The following is a 14,409-nucleotide window of genomic DNA, read 5'->3' on the forward strand; positions in this document are numbered from 1 at the left end:
ATTGGATAGAATTTTGCATACCTCATGAGCCCAATCAATATATTGGGTGTGAGAGCAAATGACTTGCAATAAAAAGAAATACTACTCAATGAAATTCAAAGCTTCTACCTCACCTTGAAAACTATGTAGGATGACCAAGATATCAATAATCTTAGGTTTGAGATTAGTCCCAAATAGGGTCTTAGTAACCTTATTCTTAGTGCTCCGTGGTTTTTGGAACCATGTCTGCATAATTTCTTTCCTCTAGATCATCTTCTTTGCAGAGAACTCAAAAATGGCTCCTCCCAAGGTCAAGATTAAGAATTCCTCTCATTTTAGTACTCAATGGAAATTCACCATAGTTTTCCTATCGATTGAAATTAGTATCATGTCATTTGGTAGCACAATCTACCTTGTCTCTTGGTTGTAATAATTTATACACTTGTATATTAACTTCAGGGCTTGGATTGCAATTGGAAAACTAGCTACCTCAACCAACCCACATCCTTAGAGCTTCTTAATGATGGGATGAATCCACTCCAACTTCACTCTCTTTTGAAAATTCTTCATGTCATAGAAATGAAGAGAGGTATCTATGAAATTCTACAACTGGGATTTGATTCCATTCAAACTGTCAAAACCTGCAAACTTGGTGGCCATGGTTTTGAGAGTGAGATTTAAAATAAGAAAATGAAAGGAATGGCTAATACAATAGATATTGGATTTTTGTAAAATTTATTCACATTAAAAGAATAGAAGCTCAAAGAAAGAGTGGTAGCTTGTTCAATTGTTCATGTTTCCATATATATGGTAGCCTCAATTCATCTGTTGATCTTTAAGATTCACATCACACAAAAAAATTAAGGAGAGATATGTTGAAATATTAAATGTGAGGGTTTAATGGATATCTAAGGGTCTTTTTACTATTCCATTGGTTCGATGATAACTTTCTATCTCTCCATAACTTACTTTCCTATTTTCCTTCAAGTTTCAAGAAGTTACAAATAGAGTACACCATGGGAAAATGTTCGCTAAGTTGAATTATGATCATCAACTCTCTTTCATAATGGTTAGATTATTTTTGTTATCATTTTTAGAAATTTTATGCACAAATTGTGGATCCAACCTATCCACCGGCTTTATTTTTTTTGGAATTCAAAAAATTGTCTTCATGGGTTGAAAACCTATAGAGGAGAAGACAATTTCCATTTCTCTACTAGAATTTCCTTTCTTAATTGAACTTTAGACCATTTTCCTTTTTTGGATTGAGAATGTCTAAATGAGGTGCAAAGATTCTGTAGGATCCCACTTATCATCTCTTTTCACTTTAAACTACCTTTTCAGAAAACTAACTTCATGGGTTGAAAACCCACTGAGGAGAAGTTTTCTTTGGGTTTTTTGTTAGTTACAATTATCAGATCCATGATGGATCTTAACATTTTCTAAAGTCATAATCACAAAGTGAGCATTGATTTTCCATAAGATACCTTAATATTTTTATGTTTTTGATCCATGTGTGTCATTTAGTGCCTTTTGCTGGAAATCATCTTAATGGGTTGGAAACCCACCAAGGAGAAGTTGATTTTTGAATTTTTGCAAGCTTCCATTTCTATTAAAAATGAGATAGGCCAAAAATGGATATAACTTGTAATCGACCACTGAATGAGTAACATGAATCTCCATTAGACTAGGCACTAACCTACTTGTAAGATCACTCAACAAAATGAAGAACCACCTAGCTAGGATTAAGGAGAAGGAGAAAATGGAAAATCCAATGGAGACTCATCCAACCTAAGGGGGCTTAAACCTAGATGCAATCAAAACTAGGAACTCACTTTTCTCACTATAACACATGTATTCACTTTTGCTAATTAGATAGAGGATGAAAAGTGGGGCAACAATACTTATGGCATGACAATAAAACTCATCTGACATGCTGATATGTCAAAGAAAAACCTCCACATAGATTAGAACAAGTTGAACATGTAATATCATCTTACTAAAACTAGAAAGCTCCCACAAATAGAAAATCAATACAAGGATAACCCTTATTAAAATACAAAAAATGGAAAACTAGAAATAGATTTTTTTTTGGGTGACGCAAGATTTCCCTTACATCTAGGATGCTCCTAGATCATTTTTTAAAGAATAGAGTTCGTCTATTTAGGTTTTTTCATATCAAAAGGTTGCTTTAAGATGACCCCATCAAAGGTGGATTCCATATTAAAATAGAAAAATCCAAGAATAGTGGGAGAAATAAGGATATTCCATGGTCTTTCAACCTTTTATAGGAATTTTGTCAAAGGTTTTAGTGGAATTTGTGATCCTATACTCAACACAATCAAGGGTGTAGTCAAGTGCAAGTTTGAGTGGATTTAGAGTGTCAAAGATAATTTTTAATTCCTAAAGAAAAAGGTAAGAGAGTTTCAAAAATTCATACTACTTGAACTTAGTAAGGTATTTAAAGTGGAATGTGATGCCAATAAACATTATATTGAAGTATTTTTAGGTCAGGAAGGACTCCCCATTGCTAGAACAATTGATTAATTGTGTATTATCTTTGATGTTACACAAAATTTCATATCATTTCCAGTTTGTGTATGATGAGCTCACTTGGGCATTGAATATAGTTTTATGTGTCTATCGAGCATTCTAGATTTTGCCTAGTTTAGAAAATAGTGTCTACTGAGTTTACTCAGGTGCCAAAGGAAAGTTTGCAGAAGTTGAGTGTTAACTGAGCTCACTTGGTTAATGAAGGAAATATTGAATGGAACTAGTGTTAACTAAGCTCATTTGGTTACCAAAGGAACTTTGTGAATATGTAGTGTTAACCAAGTTCACTTGGTTAACATAGGAAAATTGCTTTTAGTTAGTGTCTACTAAGCAGGGTTGACTAACAAAGGATTTTCTTGCTTTGGCACATTAAGTTTAATTGAATTGTCTATTGATTCTAGCTGACTGAGGAGATGAATATTAGTTATTCTAAGTTATATTCTATCTGACTTGACAATATGAAAGATATAAATATAAGGTCAAGTTGAGAATTAGAAAGAAGAATGCAAGGAAGATAATTGAAGATTTAATGATGCTAAGATGAAGCAAATTAGAAGGATAAGCATAATATCCTTGTGGAGTTGAAAAGATACATTTGATCAAGAAGAATTAAGTATACAAGCTAGAATTAAGATTTGTAATCAGTAATTCAATTGCATTCAAAATCAAGTTATCTCATTGTTACTCTCTAACCATTGTAGCAGTGATCTAAATCTCTTAATAGAGTTGGCTTAATAGCTATTTGTAAATCCGCTAACAAGGTGGCATTTCTATTGAATTTTCCAAAGACCTCTAAAGTCCACTCCTAATAGCATGATTAAATCCTCTAATAGAGTTACACCTAAAAATGTGTTTTGTAACCTCTAATAGGGTTGGCTCCTAATAGGGCTTACTTCAAAAGAGTGAAAATTAGTAATTAGTTACAACTGGTGGTTTTTCCCAAATTGGGTTTCCACATTAAATCTTGGTGTCATATGTGTTCATGCTATTTCTCTTATGTGTTTCCACCTAATTTAAAGTAATATTAATCTTAGATAACATCTTAATATTTTAATGTTAAGTATTTGCCGAGCATTTTCAGTGTTTATTGAGTTACAACATTTTTTTTTGTGTTTACTGAGCATCAATAGAGTTCATTTTTCAGAGTTTATTTTGTACATCTAAGGGATCTAGGATTTATTTTAGTGGTAACTGATTTACTCCTCCCCTCTCAGTTACTCCTCTTATATTTCCAACACCCATTACATTCTTTTTTGAGAAGTTGATTGAAGCTAAGAAAAGGTATAGTGTCTATGACCTTGAACTTTATGCTATGGTTTGAGCATTGAGAAAATGGAGAAACCTATTAATGCCAAAAATTATTTTGGTGTTCACTAACAACAATTCTTTACGCTTCCTAAATAGGTATGAAAATTAAAATCTCAAACATATCAAGTAGATGGAGTAATTGCAGTCATTCACCTTCACCATGAAACACAAGAAGGGAGCAACTAACAAGGTAGATGATGCATTTAGTAGAAGGGTTTTATCCATGTAGTAAATAAAACTTTAGAGTGTGAGAATAGATTAAATATTAAGATATATATCATGAAGATGAGGACTTCGAATAACCTTACGAAGTTTTCTCTAATCTTGCTAACCATTTTCATAGTCAATTTTTTGATTTTGTATTGTAGGAGGGATTACTCTTCAAGGGTAGTAGGCTTTGTATTTTGAAATCATTATGAAGAAAATGATAGTGAAGGGAAAGCACAATGGTTCACTTGGTAGACATTTTGGAGTAGATAGCACATTGGACCAAGTCAAAAGGTTCTACTACTAGCCCAATTTATAATTTAATGTGAAGAAATATGTTGAGAGTTGTATTATTTGTCAGAGGGATAAAGGAGTTTCATCCAACTTAGGTCTTTACCAACCTCTTCCAATCCCAAAAAATCCATGGGAAAGAATTAGCATGGATTGTTTATTAGGTTTACCTAAGACAACTAGGGGTGTGGACAATGTATCTATTATATACTACGGATTTGAAAAATGACCCATTTTGTGTTAGAAATAGATAATAATGGTGGGGGTGGGGGGTGGGGTGAATCAATATTCTAAAAATTTTTTCCCACTAAATATTGTTAATTACTTTATAAATTTCATATGAAAGTAAATCAACAATGTTGAACAATAAATAAAACCATACACATAGAGAAATTATAACACCATTATTTGTTAACTAGGGAAACCTTGTCCAAGGGAAAACCCTGATGGGGATGATACCCAAAAGATATGTTAGGATTTAAACACAGAAAAAAATAACAATTACATGCAAACATAAACAATATCAGAAAATAATAGATCACATAGAAAAGAACACAAGACGCCAAGATTTAACATGGTTCACCCAATCCCTGGGCTACATCCACCAAACAACAAGTCCAATAGTATTACAATTCAGTAGCTCAATACCACTACAAGAAACAATTTTTGCATCACACCTATATAAAACAATTCCTAACCCCTAGCCTTTTTATACAAGTATTTTTCCCACTTTAGGGTTAAAATTATTTACAACATGTCAGCCATAAATTGGAAAATATAAACAATAGGTAATTCATGAATATTAGTCATTGGTGAATAGTAGCTGATCATTAGAAAATAGTAGCCCAAATTTTTTTTTCAGGGTGATGCCTCAAACCCCAAAGAATTTATGAAGTATGTACAATACTTCCTTAATTAGTCACCAAAAACTAACAAGATGATCCACTAAACAAAAGAATCTTCTTAAGGATATTGGCCCTATTAGGAGTTTATTAAATACACATAAGATCTCAAGTCCTTGTTAAAAGCCTCAACACTATTAGGAGTTGGTAGATCAAATACAATGTATGCAAGAAGAGCCCACTTCCCTAACACGAAATATAGAAACAAGTTTCTTCGCAAGAGTGGATATACATACAATACTGTCTTACTACTATGACTTATACTTGCTCTAATCATATATCATATTTCACATCAAATAAGGCTCACATGATACTTAAGTTTTCTTCACAATATCTTACATCACATATCTTACATACACTCATTACACAAGTTATGATTTTTACATATATTTCACAATTACCAAAACTTGTCTTAGTCAACTTTTGATGCATCCACACACTTGACTAATTATAAAATAAATTTGGGGTTAACATCTAGGCTACCAACCCATCATGATTAAGTAATTATTTTGTTGCCAAAATAATTTCTTAAGCCATACAATTCAATTTATTGATATGCTTTATTCTGCTCTATTAGTTTTTGATTAAGTTAAGCAGCAAGAAGGTGCTGGCCCGTGGTACAAACAACTCACACTATACTACTAAACGCGATTAACAATATCAAGTGCCAAATCCAAGATCACCAAGGATCTACAATATTAGCTTACCTCCATCAATCACAGAGGTCAGAGAATAACACACCTTGGGACAAGCCCCCAAACAGCTATGAAACAAAACCAAAAACAAGAACCAAGGACTTGGATGAGCCCTTTAAAACTTCCAGCATTCATCCAAACACAAAAACCAATGGTTTGGAAGCACCCTTTAAAACTTCCAGCATACCTCCAAACAAAGGACAACTAGGACTAGGAAGTAGTAGGTCCTTTTAACATCAACACATGAACAACAAAACAAGGCAACAAGCTACCTACCTTTTCTTCTCTGAATCAAAGATCCAGACCCATCTTGGCCCAATTCTTAGGCCAACACCTTCAAAGATATTTCAACTCATATCAGTCTCCTTTCCCACCTCAATAGTGAAAGGGTCCCCCACAGCAGAAGCACAACAATGGAAGATCAAAACAACAAAGTTGGGAAGATGGAACCACCAATCCCCCCACCTATCAGCAACAACAACCAAGAAATTATCCCCCTCACTAGGAGTCTCCCACAACTCACACCAGATCTCCACCTCAATAGGAGATAGCTTCACCTCCATAGAAGCCATGCAAGAAGGAGTAAAGACACAAATCCAACCCCACCACCATTGTAACAACATTTTTCTCATAATGAGAGGACAAAGGGGAGTCCTCCCACCAACGGTCCAAATATCAAGGTTAGGAAGGTGGAAACACCAACCCTCCACACTATCAAAAGTAGCAACCTTGAAAATGTCTCCCACACTAGAAGTCACCTCCACCCCCAACAACTCACAAAATATCTCCACCTCAATAGGAGATAGCTTCACCTCCATAGAAGCCATGCAAGACAGAGTAGAGACAAAAAATCAAGCCCACCACCTCTATAACCACATTTTTTTCATAGTGAGAGGACAAAGAATAGCCCTCCCAGCCAAGAACCAACCACCCACTAGTGGTGGAACCCAAGCATGGTTAACTAGCATTAGGACACAAGAGCCTAATGCATGAAATTGATAGAGTCCAAGAGAAGCCAGCCGCATAAGCCTCCACAACCTAAGATTTCCCCAACAGTAGCAACTTGTCCTGATATCCAACAAATGGAGGGATAGAGGAAATTTCCACCTCGGCCATTACCAACATAATAGCAAGGAGAGTCATGCAGATAGTAAATCTCCACACTAGCACTTGGGAAGACAAAGGATCTAAAATCCTTGATCCAAAAAAAGTCATTCCAAGTTAAGAAGAGCGAAAGAGAATGAGAGCCTTGGACCAAGCCTTGGAACCCCAAGCTCCCACCTTTGCCCATGTTACCATCACAACCAGCTACACATCTGGGGGAATACCTCTCACCCCAAAAACATAGAAGGCTAGAGCTAGATTTCACAAAAACCAGAAAACAACTCTCTAAAGAAAGTTGTCCCCAGCTAGGAGCAACACCCAGAAGGAACCCGTCAACATTGTCACCAGCAGGAAAGGTATCAGATACCCAACCCTGATCCTTGCATATCATTCTCAGAAATAGGCCACAGCCAAGAGGAGTTCCACCCTCATACTAAACTACACCACACACGAGCAATCTGACCCCATGTTTTCTGACCAACAACAAAAGAGTGCTAAGACAACAAGACTGTCAGATCCAACTAGAAAAAGTCCTCCAAAAGCCCACAAAACTTGATTCCCTCAACACCAAGCTTGACATCATCCTCATCTTCATCACTCCCTTCTCCCTCTCCAATCTCAAATGCCCTTGTAGTGTATTTGCATCTACAAGGAACCCTCCATTTGAAAACTCGAAGCTCGCTCCCTTTCCCGCTCATCTCGCTAAAGTGTTCTGCTCTATTAGTTACATGTACTGGTAATTCCTCAATAACTTAAGTCATACAGTCCATAAAAATTTGTGTATTAACATTCATCATCATGAAACTATCATATATTGATCCTCAATTGTACATAAGCTAATTCAAAGTCTATCATCTGTACATATCATATTTTTCTTCGTACTACTGCAAATTGTCCATCACTTAAACAATTTTCTAACTTTGATTATATAATTGAAATACCAAATCTATGTTTCCATAAATAAAAATAATTAGACATCTATCTGGCCTTATTTCCAACAATCTTCCCCCTCAGCATTGATGGTAATATTTGGGAAAATTGGATAAGTCCCAAAATGATGTCATACAAAACAATAATAAACACAAAAAAGCAACTACACAGGAATACCATCAAAACTAAAGCTTTTATTCATGTCTTGATGGATCATTGCATTCCTTATCACTCCTTTGTAGTGATACATAGCTAAGCTCCCCCTTACATATACATATATAATTTCCTTTACATACTTCTCCTTTACATATACAAACATATACATATAAAATTTTCCTTACTTACTTCTCCCCCTTTGACATCAATGGAAAAGGTGTCAAAAACTATATACAAAAAGTCATGTTTCCTTCCTCTAATCAACTTGACATTTTGGATATACAATTTGCAAAACCAAGTTTCAGTCTTTCAAGATCCTTCTTCCATTTTTCTTTGACTGTATCAGATATACTGATGAGTGCGCAAAGTCCATAGGATGCAACTTCAACTACACTCAAGTCAATATAGGAATATTTTTCATAAGATGAGTTTTCCACAAGACACTCCTCCAATTTCCTCTACAAAATGCTAACTTTTGGTAATAAATATTCTCTAAGGATAGAGAATCTTCTTATTACCTTATCCTTATTAGATTCAATACCTCTAATAGCATTGTGAATCTTCTCCATTAATGCCCCCATATCATCAATGTTTTCCTTTGGCTGCTGTAATCTAGTAGTGAGTGTTTGAAGCTCACTCATTTGGCCTTTGATCAAATTATCACTCTAACAAGTAATTATATGGTATTGCACATTATCCATATAAATTCTTACCTTCATCTATGCTTTTCCTTAGCTCTTTAATACACACATTTAGTGTTTGCAAGTAATTTTTGACATTTGTGTATACTGTATCAAACAATTATGCATCATGCTTTGTTTATGATTGTACTAATGTCAAATGAGGTGGTGAATTCTACATCAAAATATCTTACCAATTCTTTTGCCGTCATACGTAAATCAGCTTTTGTGATAGTTGTTTGAATTGTCCTTTGCATTCTCTACAAGACTTCGATCAATGTTCTCTCCAAGGACTTTACTGATTTATTCCTTTCAAATAACTTTCTCAAAGATCTCATTAATCCTTTTTGATCATCACCTTCATCAGATATTGCTACTTTTACTATTTCTACTAGAGTTGTTGGAATCAGTGTAACTACCTCTAGTTTTATACTCTTCTTTTCTTCCTCTTGTCTCCTTTTTTCCTTCTCTTCTTCTCTCTTTTCTTCTTCTTCTTCTTTTAATCTTTCCTTCTCCTTTTCTACTTCCTTTTTTCCCTCCTCTTCTTTTCTTCTTTCTTCCTCCTTGTTCTTTTCTTCTCTCTTCCTCTCTTCTTCCTTTTCCTCTTCTTCTTTTTTCTCTTATTCTTTCTTTCTTTCCTCTTTTTTCCTCTTCTTTCCTTTCTTCTTCTACTTTTCTCTTCTCATCTTATTTCCTCTTTTCTTCTTTCTTCCTTTCCTCTTCCTCTATCTTTTTCTTCTCTTCATTTCTCTTCTTTTCTTTATCATCTTCCTCTTCATCCGAGCTATAATTGGTAGTAATATTGCAAATAATGTTTGTTCCATATATTACAAATGGGCTCTCTTGAGAATCAATAGTTATATACATAATATCCACTTTCATGGATTTAGTACCAATAACTATATGAGGAGGTGAGTAAGTTTCCTAAGTTTCTTCAACCTCTTCTTCATCATCACCAGGAGCATTGGCCTCTGCATACATAGGACTTGCTATTTTAGGTTGCACACTCTTCTTAGTGGTCTTGGGCATGGATGTCATATACTTCACTATGGATTCTTTAGTTTTCTTGTTGAACTCTTCATAGTTGCCTCCCATAAGAAGAATTTATTTTCTTTTGTTCCTTAGCAAGGGCTCAATGCCTTTCAAAATCCTTTCTATATCCTCATTAGTGCTAACTTCACACAATTTATGAATCATATTTTCTCTTAACTTTGTATCTTCCTCCACTACTCTTCCTTTACTATTAATAAATCTATTATACAAATCTTCTGGTATCTTATTTTGAAAATTGTCAAACCTTTTATTCCTTAAAATCATGTTTCTCCCTATAAAATTCTCTAGTTGTCTCCTATCCATGTTACTATATAATCTAAAATACTTATTCAAATGAACAAAACTGTTATTATTGATAATATCCATGTTTAGATTTTCTTCTTTCAGCTTCCAAAATTTCTTACCAATTAGTTCCTTCCTTCTCCAACTACCTTTTCTTTAGTCTCTTCATCGAATTCCTTAGAATCATTGATTTGCAGTGTCTTCCTTCTCTTTTTGGGCCTACTAGTGGTTTTCTTGGCACTTTTCTTGGGAGTTGTTGTTGGTTCTTTCTTTACCTTCACAAATCTCTCAGATTTCCACTGTGCAACTATTATATCATCTTCTAGTTTCTTCTTTTGTTGACTAAGTTGTACCTTTATTGGTTGTACTTCCATAACTAATGCATAAGGTGCAGTAGGTATTTGTGAAGTAGGCTCTACTACTATCACTTCCATAGATGTTTCTATAATGGTATAGGTGTACTATTAATAGGTCAATTTTTCCATTAGCCTTCATTTCCAAGGCTATACCTTTATTTCATTGAATTCTTCTCTTATTATGCTAGATTCCTTAAGACTGGATTCAATATTCATTTCCACATTCTTTTTTATCTCTTTATTGTGAAGTTCAAAATGAAATTTTCTTACTTTCTCTTCATAGGTACGCCATCTTAGACATTTAGTGTCCCTTTCAGACTACAATTTAATCTTTGCATAACCTTTAATGTGTTCTTCACTCATTTCACATCCCATGGGTTCAATAAATTTTACTCTATGTTTTATTGCTTCTATACATGCAGTGTTGGTCTCTACCATAAAACATATTTCATATTTATATTTCTCTACCATAGAGGGAGGGATTTGGTATCTTAGCTTCATCTCTAATTGGAAATTCTTCATAGTCCTATCAATGTCTCTATCTTTGACATCTTCTAGTCTGGCATTGTAGAACTATGTGACCAACTTCATTGAACACACATTACTATCCCAATTTGTTATTCTAGGAAACTACTTGGCTACATAGAAAAATACATGTGTCAATAAGGATAAAAATCTAAAAAATGCATTCTTAGATTTCTTCAATTTTGCATTGTTATCCAACAGTTGTATTTTTATAATTTCACACATGTTCACTTTCTTCTTCTCGACTTCCATTACATACATTGCATGCAAGAATCTTGTTCGCATTGAGTTATATCTAGAATTGTGGTTCAACTTGTATCCTATAATTTTTATTAATTTTTTGACTCCTATATCTTGAATCAGGTCAAATCTCATGTTCCTTCCATCAAACTTAGTTTTCAAGTTTGTTTCAATAATCTTCCCCACATTCCTATCATTTATTGGAATACAACCTTCATTACTTAAACCTATGACCCTATGAATTAGGTCATTCTCAATTGTAACTAGTATATCACCTTCCCAAGAAATTTCTTCATGAACTCTACTTAGGATAATCCTAGTCCACTAATGATTATCAAATTCCATATAGAACATAAACTTAATCTGGTTAAGTTCATTTAGGCATGTGTACTTATATTTTAGGGTTAGGTCTCCATTACATATAACTCCTAAATCATTATGGATTTCTTCATATCCAATGCTATCAAATTTATACTGAATGTAACTTCTAATGTCTTCTACACGAAATACATTTGGTGGAATTTTAGAAAATGCTCCTAATAGATCATCAACAAGGGAACAAAAGGGTGCTTCTTGAACTTATATCTAGGTCTCTCACTTACAACACACACTAACTTAGTTTTCCATGATGCTAACTAATTATGTCAAAAATTCCAATTTAAAACTTCATAAAATAACTTTACTATCATGTTCTAGGGCTTCTACAACTTTTCACTTTAAATGCTTCACTTTACACTTCAATTCACTGTCAGATCACTCACCAATTGCTCCAAGATTTTAACATGATCAAATGGTACTGAATATCTTACTCATAGTCCTTAAATCATTTCAAATCTAACTCCACATTAAATTTGCATCTATTTCATCTTCAAAAAGATGTCACTGATGAATAGTAAACTTGTTTTCTTCCCTACCACTTAGTACAGTCATAAAAAAATTTGCACACTTGACCATAGCTTCCTCTCTATGTCCTCTACCTTTTGCTAACTGCACAACTTCTGATTCTCTTTCTAACATTAGTTCTAATTAACTGGTGCTCTTCTTCTACTAAAAATGCTTAATTCAAATTGGATGAGTGAAAAATATTTTTTGACTTCATTCTTCCATCAAGTGCATCAAAATACTATTCTTCCAAAACTATATGAGAACTTTATGGATAACTGGCTTTCACAAATGCTTCTTTGAATTCATCAACATACTCTTTAATTGCTTCCTTCTGACTATCATCATTTCTTCTATCATTTCTATAATTATTTCTTTTGTAATTGGGATTCCTATTGAAGTTCTTTCTGTCCATTCTCTAAAATCTTGTTGTGTGTCCAAAGTTATTGCATAACTAATATACAAGTTTATTCCTTCTTTGATTGGTTCCATTTTGAATTTCAAGTGCTCCACAATTTATTACACCATTGTATCTTTCTCCATCATTGGATCTTCTTTGTGATATCCCTCTTTCATTACCTATAGGGTTAGTTGATGGGGACACAACCCAAGCACATAATAGACACAACAGGAAAAGTGAAATTGTATTAACTGTGAAAATAAGCTAGTACATTCAGTACAGAGAAAATAGACTTCATAACATGCCCTATGGGCTTACAATAACATAAATTTGGAGATAATTTCTCCTTTCAGTACCTCCTCTCAAACTCCACTCCGAACTGCCTTTTACAATGCTAGAAATGTCCTTAAATAGACCTTGAAGGGTTAAGGACTAGGAATAAATTCTAGAAAGTGCTAGTAGGCATCCACCAACCAAATAGAAGGCTCCAAAAGATGCGTAAGAAGTTGACGCAAATCTAGAAGAATCCAGAAATGGTAACCGAACTTTTGGGAGGCATAACTTTTTAACCGTAGCTCCAATTGAAGAACTGTTTACATTTTTGGAAAGCTCTAGAAGTGCTCTATAGCCCTATGGACCAGCTTCACTCATCCCCCATTTTTTGACCCTTTTCAAGGTTATTTAATGACCCTAACCTAACTTTGAAGCATTCTTAGGAGGTCTCCAAAACTTGAAAAATTGCGATAACTTTCAAATCATGGGGCCTTTTGACCTGATTCTTTTTTTGGAATGCTCTAAATTCCAATTACATTCATTTGGCCAATTTAAACCTCCTAGTTCACCAAAATTATGGATCAATTACATACTCCTATTTTTTTGACATTTACACATATCCCAAGGTGTTCAAATACTCTATCCTAGAACACCGATAGTGGAACTATGAGAGTTGGAACCTTTATTTGACCCAAATGGGTATCCAAAAATGAAAACACATGAAATAGAAACTAACTCTAAGTATTTTTTTTTGGGTGACACAAGATTGCCCTTATACCTCTAGATGCTCTTGCATCAGACACCCAGGGTAGATTGAAAAGTGACCCTGTCACTTTATGAATGGTAGAGGAAATCCCAAATGGGAAACCTCAGCTGCTGAAATCCAAGTTGAGTCCTCGATCGATCATCCTTTCCACTTGACCAAGTACTCTTCATACTGCCTGTTTCTGGTACTTCTACCTACACAATGATCTAGAATGTCTTCTATCTCGTCCTTCTTAGAAGCAGGAATTGGACATTGCTCTAATACTAGCTCCTCATCTGCACCATCATCATGATACTCTATTAAGTCTACAATGTTGAAAATAGGAGAAATGTGAACACCATCTAGCAGCTCCACCTCATATGCATTTCCTGAGTCATGTTTCTTCAAAATTTTGCAGGGGCCGAATTTCTTCATTTTCAGCTTGTTGTAAGTATCGGCTGGAAATCTTTCTTTTTGTAAGTGCACCATGACTAGATCCCCTACTTGGAATTCCTTATGTCTTCTCCTTTGATCAGCCCTAGCTTTAGACTCTTGATTCATCTTGGTAATGTGTGCTTGAACCTCCTCATGTAGATGCTTGATATGTTCAACAAATTCTTCAGCTTCAGCACTTGTCCTCTCCCCTTGCTCTATCTTCCTCAATTTTGGTGCAATCCTTGGGCTACTTCCATATACAATTTGGAATGGTGATTTTCCAGTACTCCTATTTCTAGAGTTATTGTAAGAAAACTCTGCTTGTGGTAGAATCAAATCCCATCCCTTTGGCTTATCCCCAACTAAACATCTTAGCAAATTGTCCAGACTTCTGTTTACCACTTCTGTTTGGC

The sequence above is a fragment of the Cupressus sempervirens genome, chromosome 5, assembly GCF_028749045.1.
Source record: "Cupressus sempervirens isolate cs-2001-9-10 chromosome 5, ASM2874904v1, whole genome shotgun sequence".
NCBI lineage: Eukaryota > Viridiplantae > Streptophyta > Pinopsida > Cupressales > Cupressaceae > Cupressus > Cupressus sempervirens.